Below are 10,623 nucleotides of genomic sequence, written 5' to 3' on the forward strand. Positions count from 1 at the left end.
GACAGCTGGGGTAAAGAGACAGGTTTGCAAGTATAAACAACTTTACAGCCAGGTGCTGCTGTCCTACAACAGTATTACCCTAGCGTATATAGATGACAAGACAGCGCTGTAAGCTCAGTTAAAGAATCACTGTCAAGTTCGGCATCTGTGATGGACTAGTTTGGAAAGATATTCACAGATTCACTTCTAAAAACTCTAAACACCAACATCTTACATGAGCCACTTAAAGTATTCAATATCAGTATAAAATGGGAAGAAAGTGCTGGGGACACATTTACAAGAGCCAATTCCCACTCACCAGGAAGCACCTACAGAGAAACCTCCTGGATGCTCCATCTGTATATGGAAGACATTACAACAGGGCCACATTTGGTAGGTTACTTTGTTCTAGCAGCATCTCTGCTATGCCCCATCACTTGCTGGCAGTGAAGAGCAAGAAAAGAGGCATCAATGGAATCTTGCTTCTGCTATACGCCTACAAGAGCTGGTTAATACAGGGACAACTGAACCTAGACAGGATAGCAAATGCTGAGTGCCTGGGAGCAGGGATGGGGCGGGGTAACACCAGAGCACTGAACTAGTAACTGCAAGGGACAGAAAAGAGGTAGGACACATACGTTCATGCTCATCTGCTCTTCCTTACACATATCACTCTTCTGCTCTTTGGCACTGCAGACAGCTTCAGTTTTTAGGAGGCACCACACTGGCTCTCTGATTTTTCCCGTTTCAATGGGATCCATGCCTCTCCATGACAAAGAGATACTCTTTCATGCAGGGAATCCCTTCATTGTCCATCCTGCCCAGCATTGCTTACTCCAGGTACTCAAATAATGATCTGCTTAATGCTTGCCCTACATTAGTAACAATCTCGATGCCACTCACCCCAGACTTGGCTGGACTACCACGACCACACTCAGGCTTCATAATTTGTCATGGCCATGTCATCTGTGACAAAACCCAAGAATGGTCTTTTCCACCCCAGCCTAATCTGCTATGCAGTAAGCCTTGCCCTTTCAACCATTAGCTCTGTTACAGTGTTCTGATATCTTTACAAGCTTAAAAAACTATTAACAATTGGTCTTTTCCATTAAAAAAGAATTAATCTAATACAGTCACTGCCTGGGCTTTTTTTCTATAAACCAAGATTATGCCTTTGCAACATTGGCATAACTACTACCAATTCTAGTCATGCCGATCAGGCCTGGCCTGGATAAGTTGCTGGCACTTGTAGCCAGGCACTGAAGGAAGAGAATTCAAAGCCCTGCTGGTTTTTCACGTATCTTGTAAAAGAAAAGTCACTCTGCTTTCAGGATATATTTTTAAGGAAGCTTAACTGCAGAACCAATTTAATAACACTTTATATTCCTCTGGTACCTTCTATCAAAGGGTAGTCACCTTGAGACCCATCATTATCCCTATTTGACAGCATGATTTAATGAAGGAGAGCGCTGCAGTAATTAACCCATGTGGCAGGGCTGGAATGACAACTCATAGCCCATTCAATTCTCCTCCCCACCTCTCAACTACCCTGGGCTTTCACTAAGCAAAAAGCATTGCAAAAATGAGTCCATGCTGGACTTTTGCAAAACAAACAATTCTAACATTTTTCACAAGATTATGTTCTTGTCTCAGTCAACCTTCAGGGAACGTAGGTAGAGTTTACCAACTTGATGGAAGAGATCAAGCCAGAATTTACCACAATCCTTTGAACTGGTAGCTTCTCCAAGATTTTTAGCAAAATAGCTTATAAGTACCAAAGTAATATCATATAGTGTTGTGGTTTTAATAGTGGCCAGTGGACAAAGTGATTTCAGCTACCTGTAATCAAACCCAATCAGATCCCTTCAGCCTAAAAACAAAGGATAACAAAAAAGCATTTGCTGGTTTTCTAGATTCTTCCCCTAAACCGAATATAGACAACTTCCTCCTACAAAACTTAGAACAGCTCTTTCCCAACGGCTAGAAAACATGACTGGAGATCTTAGAGACACCACACTGAAGTATTGCTAGACACTTCTTCACACACAAGACTGATTTTTTTAAACAACCGCTATTGCTCTGATCAAAGAGGGTTTGAAGAAACACCATCTGTTTTGCCAGTTTATTTACTTTTTATGTTACAGCAGCGTGATTCCAGAGTTTCCTCCATTATAGTTCCTTCACTAGTTCCCCCCCCCCCCCCCGCTTTTTTTTTTTTGTGGAGGCCTTTCCACAGCAACAGAAAGGGAAAAATACATAAACCAGTAAAAACAAAGGACTGACAGATCATAGGAACAGCCAAGAGGAGCCACTCAATTGCTGGTGGATGCCAGAAAGGAGTTTAACTAGTTTTCAAGCGGACTGCCCCTCTACAAAAAAAGTTCTGGGGCACGAAAGGTTCCCTGTTATGCAGACCTTTTGACAAAATAGTGCCATCGGACCTGAAGTTGCTTTAGAACAGCAAAGTCAACAGAATTGCCATTTTGGTTCTCTAAAGCCAAGAGGATTATGTCAGGAAAGCTCAGCATGGATCTTCTGCAGCATAATTTCTAGAGACCACCCCCTTATTCAATACTGATTCTAAAATGTTAGCTGAAATCCCATGCTATTCAGACCTACTTTAAGTAAATTCAACTCCTGTGGAGTTAAATCTGCGTAACATAGTTCAAGTTTGGCCCATGTTATCAAAGTTGGATGGGATTCATCACGACACACTAGCCACATTCCTACTTCTTAAAAAACCCTGCTCAACCTGCAAATGCACAATCCATTCCAGCAATGATCATAACCCTTTCTTTAGATGAAGATTGTTCCTTGGGTGTTCACTTCCACTCCACCTTAACTGGCTTGGTTGTGGGGCTAAGTGCATTAAGCTGCTATTGTACAAGACTGCCCACAGCTGCTCTTGGCATCAGTGAGCTGGAGAGAAACAAGTCAGCCAGGAGAGAAAAAGGCCGTGAAGAGGAAAAGACAATGTTATGGAATTAATTCTTTCCCAAAAGTATTTATTTATCCATCAAGTTCTGTCCATATGTGCATAAGTTAAATAACTCCTGTAGCTGATAGAGGTTGCTGTGCAGCTGAGCTTAGAATAAGAGACTTCTGAATCACAATCTACATTGAGAGAGCTAGAGGACCCTTGCCTTAATCTCAACCCAGTGGAGGAGGGGACAGAGGTCTGCAATATCTTCAGTGGCTATTCAAGTTCATAGTCAGCATTAGAAGCCCTACTTTACAAGATTTGCTAGGTGTCTTCAGCCTCCACCAAGGACCAGGTCTCAGAGAATGCAATAACATTAGGTATCACATGGCATGTGTCAGGGGCAACTTCTAGTAACATCATCTCTGGCCTAGGATAAGTAGTTTAGTGCTTGGATGTCAATCCTTCAATCTATAACCCTTCCCCCTCCTGTTCTCCCCCTTTCTTCACAGGCCATGTGTAGAACCAGATTGTCTGCACTGCTCAACATGCTCACAGCACTTGCAGGTCTCATTACGACAAGGATTACAAATCTAAAACAATACTTCCAGGTTTCAGCTAGTTCCTTAAAAGAACCAGGAAGGATTATTTCCCTTTGAAAAGCACAACTGCCCCTAGATGTATTCTGTTCGCTCCCCTGCCCACCCCTCTTTGTTTTCCTTTGAAGCAATAGAGATTGGCCACAGCAGGAGACCACGAGCAGGATGGGGTGGAACAGGACTACGAGCCAATATAGAGAATCATCTTTCCATGTGGGGCCCTGCTCTTGTGCAGAGGGCCAGATTTGGATCAGAAAGGAAGGGCTCCAACCAGACTGGCAGGAAGGGGAGAGGGCTCCCACACCTTCTCTTGGTCTAGGATCATCTGACTATCTCACCTAACACACTCGCCATTGCAGGAGCCTCAGGCATTTGAAGGCAACTTGGTGTCTCCCGTTCTCTACCTGCAATATAATGAGTTAGTCTTCTGAGGACTGAATTGTTCTATCCCAGGGGTTAGCAACCTTTTAGGAGTGGCAGGCCAAAGCACTGCCACTTGGGCCAAAGGCAGGCCACCTCTACTTCCCTTGTCATTCCCTTGTCACCAAATGTCAGCTTCCCCTACCACATGAAGTCAAGTCCCAACCCCACCGCTGCTGAATGATACTGTATGCTACCAATTCTTCCCATCAAGTGCCACTATGAGCTAAATCAAACCTCTGTGGGATGGATCCAGCCCACGGGCCATAGGCTCCCAAACCCTGTTCTAGTCTAATTAAGGTCTCTGAACTTAACATACGGCTCTGAGTTGAACCTTGTGTCCTGATGCTCAGACAGACTGGATGATTTAATTGCCCCCTTTTGCCTTAAAGTCTTAGGTGACACCCAAATGAAATTAAAATTCAGCTGAGTCCCTCAATCATCAAGGAAAAAATATCTTCCTGGTTGCAGAAAAATGAAAGGTTTCTCACTATGCCCTAACAAAGGGCAAAAGCTGGCCTTAAATGCCTTATTCTCCAAGAGGATAATAATGTCTGCACCTACCTATAGATTACAGAAATAAAGAAAAAAATAAGATAAAGGATAATAAATTGGATGACAGCATCATCTTATCATGAACCTCATTAAGCAAGAACCAAAGGTCAACAAAGTCTAACCATCAACCAAACCTCGATTTCTCAAGAGAAACCAGGCATTGAGATTTTCAGAGAAAGGAGACTAAACGTAAGTATCTAAATCTGGCACCTATAAATAGCTAGATTTTTCCTAAGTGCCCACCACCCAGAAGTTCCCAGAGATCATGGGGAGCTGTCAGCTGCTCAGCAGTTTAGAGAGAGGCCATTATCTACGTTCCTAACTGGGTTTCTTTTTTTTTTTCTTTTTTTTTAAACCTGAAAAAAATCTCTCAGCACAGAAATCTTCTCCATGTAAGCCCAGGATACATGCACTGTAGACTGCAGTTTAACATCACAAGGTATCTTAGCTAGCTTGGGTACTACCAGCAGTCTAGATACAATGGCATGGAGCTCTGTTCAGGCTAAATTTACCATGTTGCCATGGCTCGACTTCTTCCAGTGTCTGAGCTAGCCTAGGCATTTCTAACACTGTAGTCGGAGGAATACAGATGCCCTCAATGCTACTCATTGACACACATTTAGCAGACACACTTGCCTAGGACCCCAGTCTTTATATAATCTTTCCAGGTATCCCTCAGAGCCAGCCCCAGATGTAGTTTCTTCCTAAGGGCAAGCCCCATGCCTCCTTAACTCCAGGCCTATTGGTCCCAACGCTCCTGTTCAGGTTTGTGAAAGCCTGTTTTAAATCAACTCCTGATGAAGACTTCACCCAGGACACTCCTGCAAATGAAGTCAACATTTATTTGTCAGCTGGAACACAGCAGGCTGAATCCCAAGTCCGAACAGCCCAGCTAAACTTAAGACTGCCACATCACTCTGGAATCCACCTTGTGTCTCTGCCTGTTTCTGCCTGCCTGCCTGTCTCCTCTGCTGTGCTTAAGTCTCACCACCTGGTCAACTTGCCTTAACACAGCTCTTGGATCTTGGTCATTAGAAGATCATTCACCAAGGTGTTCCTGCACCTTCCTCATGTGAACAGTTATATTCAGTCCTCAAGTGCTCATATCACATCAAGCAAACATGCAATCCCCCCTCTTCCAGTCCAGAATAGGAGTTAAACCATTCATCCATAGTCTATGACTGCACACAGGAAGGCAGGAAAATGAGAAACATCCAAACACCCCCACATGCTCTTTGTTTGCTGAGTTAGTGTGGAAAAAGGCAACATTGTTACTGCTGGAAATGCCTGAGGATTAGTTCACATTATTAAATGATTTGAACAACACGAGCAGTATCTTGCAGGAGTTGGAGGTCTTTGTGAATTTAGCAAACTGTTCTACAGCCTACACGTGAGCTGGCATAAACAGCTCATATGCATTTCTGTCCCTGGTACCTAGCATGTAGCCCGAGGCAGGCAAAATACGGCCCACAGGCCGGATCTGGCCCACCAGGCCATTCTGTCTGGCCCGCGGAGCCCCGCTAAAATTTAGACGATTATTACCTGACAAAGCACTGGCAGCAGGAGCTGCCAGCTGCAGCACCAAGTAGCTTGGGCTCTGGTTGCAACATGACCAACCCCAGCTCAACCCACCCCACCCTGCTCCACCATGCCCCCACCCTCCAGCCTAGCAGAGGCTCGTGCTCTGGCAACCCTGTCCCCAGCCCTCCCTCCAAGAGTAGAAATTCAGGTAAGAATGGGCTGGGGGCGGGGCGGACTGACAGCGATGGCTCAACTCTGTGGGGCTGAAGGGACTGGCTCTGTGCCTCCATGTGCTACTCCTGGCTAGAGTGCCAGGAGCATCACATGGAGGAATGGAGCCGGCCCAGCCTGATGGCATGAGACTTCCCATGGCTCTTGGCACTCTACCACACCACCAGGCCAGGTTGGCTCCATGCTGTGCCGTGTGGGTCCCGACAATGCAGCTGGAGCCGTGTTCTGCTAAGAAGGGACGGGCTGGTTCTGTGGGCTGGCTAGACCAGCTCCATGCCTCCACGTGGCACAACCTCCACATGTGCAGCACAGAGCCAGCCCAGCCCAACCCAGCCCATCCTGTCCCATCCCAGCAGCACATGGTCTTAGTTTCTCACTCTATCCATCACAAATTCGGTATTGAAAGTGGACTGGCACCAAAATCTGAGGGAAAGCAAAGTAAGACAAATAATTAGAATAGCATTAGACTGGAAGATCTGTTAACTTGTAGACTGCTGGCTTGAACGTCCCGTCTATACCATTTGGAAGCTGGCAGTTCTGGTTTTACACACTATCAGGTCAAAAATCAGGCCAGGCTATCCAGAATGTAAATATAGCATGATCCACACCATACACCTGGGAAGCTTTTAGTCCGCAAGGAAAGAAGCACTTTGTGGTGCTGCACTTCACATTTGTCATTCTGTTCTGCTGCAAACAGGTGAGAGGAGATCCCTGCTCCAGGTCTTTAATGTTCTTCATGGCATTTTTAATTAAGGGTTAATGCTTTAGTTCTGCAAGTGAAGGCACAGACTCCCGCATCCATGCAGAGGTGCCCCCTAAGATCAGGGCCAAGGGCTGCTTCTTGACAGGTTGTTTTGCTTTCTGTCTTTCCTTAGCCAAGAAGAAAACAAGAATTGATGTTTCCAAATTAAAGAGAACAATCTCTCCTGCCCTTTTCAGGTTGTTTTGTCCTTTCATCTTTTCCTTAGCCAAGAGGAAAACAAGAATTGATTTTTCCAAATTGAAGTGAGCAATCTCTCCTGCCCTTTTCAGAGGAAATGCCACAACAGCTGGCATTAATTCAAACTCTACAACCTCAGCAGAGAGGCTCAAAGTTGAGGGCCACCTCACAAATGTTGTTGTGTTTGTAAGTATGTGCATACTTCTGTAGATGACCCTCAACCCCCAAACGGTTGCTTCCAAGGGGGTAAAGTATGTTAATAAAATAAGTCCCTGGTTTAGAGCTGTAGAGTAAAACTTTCCAAAGTAGCTATGGAAACTCACTCAGGTGTCTCTGAAGGCATTACCCAGTAATACTTGATAGTGGCTACAATGTGTTCCTGGGTAATGCCTTCAAAGGCACTCAAATGAAAGTCTCCATAGCTACTTTGGAAAGTCTACAGTGTTAAACAATAGTACCAGGGGCTTATTTTATTAACATACTTCAACCACTTGGAAGCAACCGTTTGGGGGTTGAGGGTCATCTACAGAAGCATGCACATATGTACAAACACAACAATATTTGCCCTCAACTCTGAGCCTCTCTACTGAAGTTGTAGAGTTTGAATTAATGCCAGCTGTTGTGAAATTTCCTGCACTACAGACACCAGTTCATAAAGAGTTGGATTAGAATTCCAACCCACGCAAAACTTTTTCATTTAGTAATTATTCTTGGTCAGAGCCAGGGTTGTGTGTTATACTTGAGGGTGCCATTTCAAGACCTAAAGTCCCACAGCTAACCTGCACCCGTGAGATATTTAAAAAAAAATATCTAGGTAAGCTAGCTTGCACAACAGCTCAAAATGCAGTCCCTTCATTTTACTTCGCGTAGGTCTATAGGTATGGATCTACCTCAGAATTAGATTTTGTGGCTAAAACAAAAGGGATCAATCCTTTGGTAAATTTACTGCCAAAAAACAGCGGCTGCCCTAGGAAATCTAAATTTAGTTCCTTTTCTACAAGTCAGCCTTGTGCAAACATGCTTTTCAGCAGAGAGCACTTTACCAGCTATATTTCGAATGAAATCCTGAAGGGCGATCCTAAATTTTAGAAAACAATGGCTAGAGCAGGCAAGGTAGAGAGGACCTCCAGAGGTACATTTCTCCTGCAGAGCTCAGAGACCAAGAGCAACCTTTTCCATCCTTCCTTATTAAAGGGTCATAGAATAAGAGGGATAGAAATAAAAACAAACTCCCCCCACCCAAACCATGCAACATGCAAATAGCATCCAGCTAATCATCCAACAACTAAAAAGAATCAGCTTACCTATCACACAGACCATCTGGCAGTGCCAGGACAAGCCCAAAAGATGTTTTTCACTTCTGGAGTCTCACATGGAGACAATAATCCCTCCCCTAAAGAAAGCACCGCCTTTGTCAACTCACCAAAGATAGCCATTCTCTTGTGTAGAAATGAAAGGGGAGCAACCTAAGCACCAAAGAGGAATGAACAGCATGACTCTTCAGGATCACTTTTAGGGTTGGCAAACAGCAGGAGCCAGTTAACAATTAGCGATCAGTCAAACTTACTCCAAGGTCTAAACACAGAAAAAACTCCCGGTGCCCTGTTTCAGCATTTGGCTTACTAAAGCTTGCAACACCTCAGAGCATTTCACTCTACCCCACCGTCCTCAGACAAGACCAGATTTGGAGCAAAAACTGAGCCATGTACTTACCCCTCTCAACTCAGTTTTCCCATCCACTGTCTCTTGGAGGCAAGTCTCCCCACAATATACAATTCTGAGATGTATCAAAGTTTCTAAAAAGCAATTCCACTTAGTGCTGACAAGCAGAACCCAAATCTATTATCTGCATCTGGGGCTAATAATTAACTACTGTTCAGACTTCGCTAATACCTTTTACTGCTCTCTTAGTCTTTACTAAACCCTCAGCCTAACTCAAACCAAACCCATTCATCCCCAGTAACTTCAGTTAGAATTAGCCACCTTTGGCAGATTTTGGGAGCGTAGGGTAGCATCAGGGGCTGGAGACAAAGTTTTCAGCCCCGTTCCCCATGATGTCAAGTAACAGTCTGCTACCAAGTACAGCCAGTACCAATTGCCAAAACCCAAAGACTGTAATGCCTAACACACACAGCCACAACTGGCCAAGGCAACCTGCTGAAAGTATAGTCAGCTTCAAAGCCAAGATTACACAGAACAATGAGGTGGACTGGTTGCTGGAACAAGCCCCCTCCCCGCAAGACTACCTACACTACCTCTTTTGGACAGAATCACAAGTTTCTGGGAGTAGTAGGGGTCTTGCCACCACTCATCTATAGCCTTTAGGACCTTTTAACTTGCTTGAACCACCAAAGTTCTTAGGAGCTTCTTCCCATCAGACAAGATTAGTATATCATCCAGGTAATCAACCACTATATGGTGGGCATGCTACAACTCCCTCCCTATTACCATCCTCCAGAGAGATCCATTTGCAACTGAGGGCAAAAGTTTTTGAAGCAGGATTTCCCATGTCAGAGGTTTATCCTGCAAGAAAGAACAAAGTCTTAGGAGTAGCCTGAATGCACTCTTGCAGAGCACAATCCATACAATCCTCATCTAATTCTTCTTTGCTACAAGCCAAATACAGTAAACTTCAGGCCTTTATAAAAAATAATGTTCTCAGCTTTTGGAGATCACTAATCAGCAACCAAGCCAAGAACATAACTGGATCTATATTTCAAAAAGGAGAAGAGAAGGGAAACAAAAAATGTTTCAAAGCAAATTTATGTTACATGAGAGGGGGGATAAATCAAACAATCTTTGGGATTTTATGCTTTTGGTAATCTAAATGTTACCCACTCCTCAGAGCTGGGTATACTGTGTGTTCAGGCGCCCACTTTGTGTCATTCCACAACATCACAGAGTTTTATTGCCCAAAATTTTTTTTAAAAAATGTATAAGTCACCCAATAATCCTTCCCGTAACAGAAATCTTTGATAAAGCCACAAGAAAAGCTTGTTTAGGCAAAGTTATAGACAAACAGATAGCAGAGATGAATCTGAATACACATACCAGACATGTCAAAAAGGAATTTAAAGGATATTTGATTCATTTTAACATGGAAAAAAAAGCCAGACAAAAGCAGCTACGCTAACAGACTGGATTTGTAAACTTTAAATTCTTTCCTTCTTTAGGCTGATTGATTTCCATAAAGGTGAGTACAAAGCCCTTGAACTTCAAGTGGCATGGGGAATTTCTCTAAAGCTATGTCTATATCACAAGCACTGTTAGAACTTTGCCTACAGGGCAGTTGAGGCCCCTGGGGTAGACACAGCTCTGCTGTCAGAGCTATACCAGGCCTACCAAATATCAGCAGCTCTGCTATCAGGTGCCTTCTTCTCATAGATTCATAGATGCTAGGGTCAGAAGGGACCTCAATAGATCATCGAGTCCGACCCCCTGCATAGGCAGGAAAGAGT

General features: G+C 44.1%; 1 protein-coding gene across 15 annotated transcripts in view; it reads right to left on the minus strand.

Moving 5' to 3' along the window:
• SLC31A1 (solute carrier family 31 member 1) overlaps window positions 1–10,623 on the minus strand; it is a 36,889-nt gene that overhangs the window by 17,132 nt on the left and 9,134 nt on the right. Inside the window, exon 1 of one of the 15 annotated variants that reach the window (XM_025203058.1) lies at window positions 8,879–10,128. The exons of 10 other annotated variants lie outside the window; for them this stretch is intronic. The gene's annotated coding sequence lies outside the window, so the exon portion shown is untranslated. Of the gene's footprint in view, window positions 1–298; window positions 1,535–8,469; window positions 8,565–8,588; window positions 8,832–8,878; window positions 10,129–10,623 lie in introns of those variants that run through there. 4 more of the 15 variants (XM_025203056.1, XM_006022663.3, XM_006022661.2 and 1 more) reach the window with 4 other exon arrangements.

The sequence above is a fragment of the Alligator sinensis genome, unplaced genomic scaffold, assembly GCF_000455745.1.
Source record: "Alligator sinensis unplaced genomic scaffold, ASM45574v1 scaffold235_1, whole genome shotgun sequence".
Taxonomy (NCBI): Eukaryota; Metazoa; Chordata; order Crocodylia; family Alligatoridae; genus Alligator; species Alligator sinensis.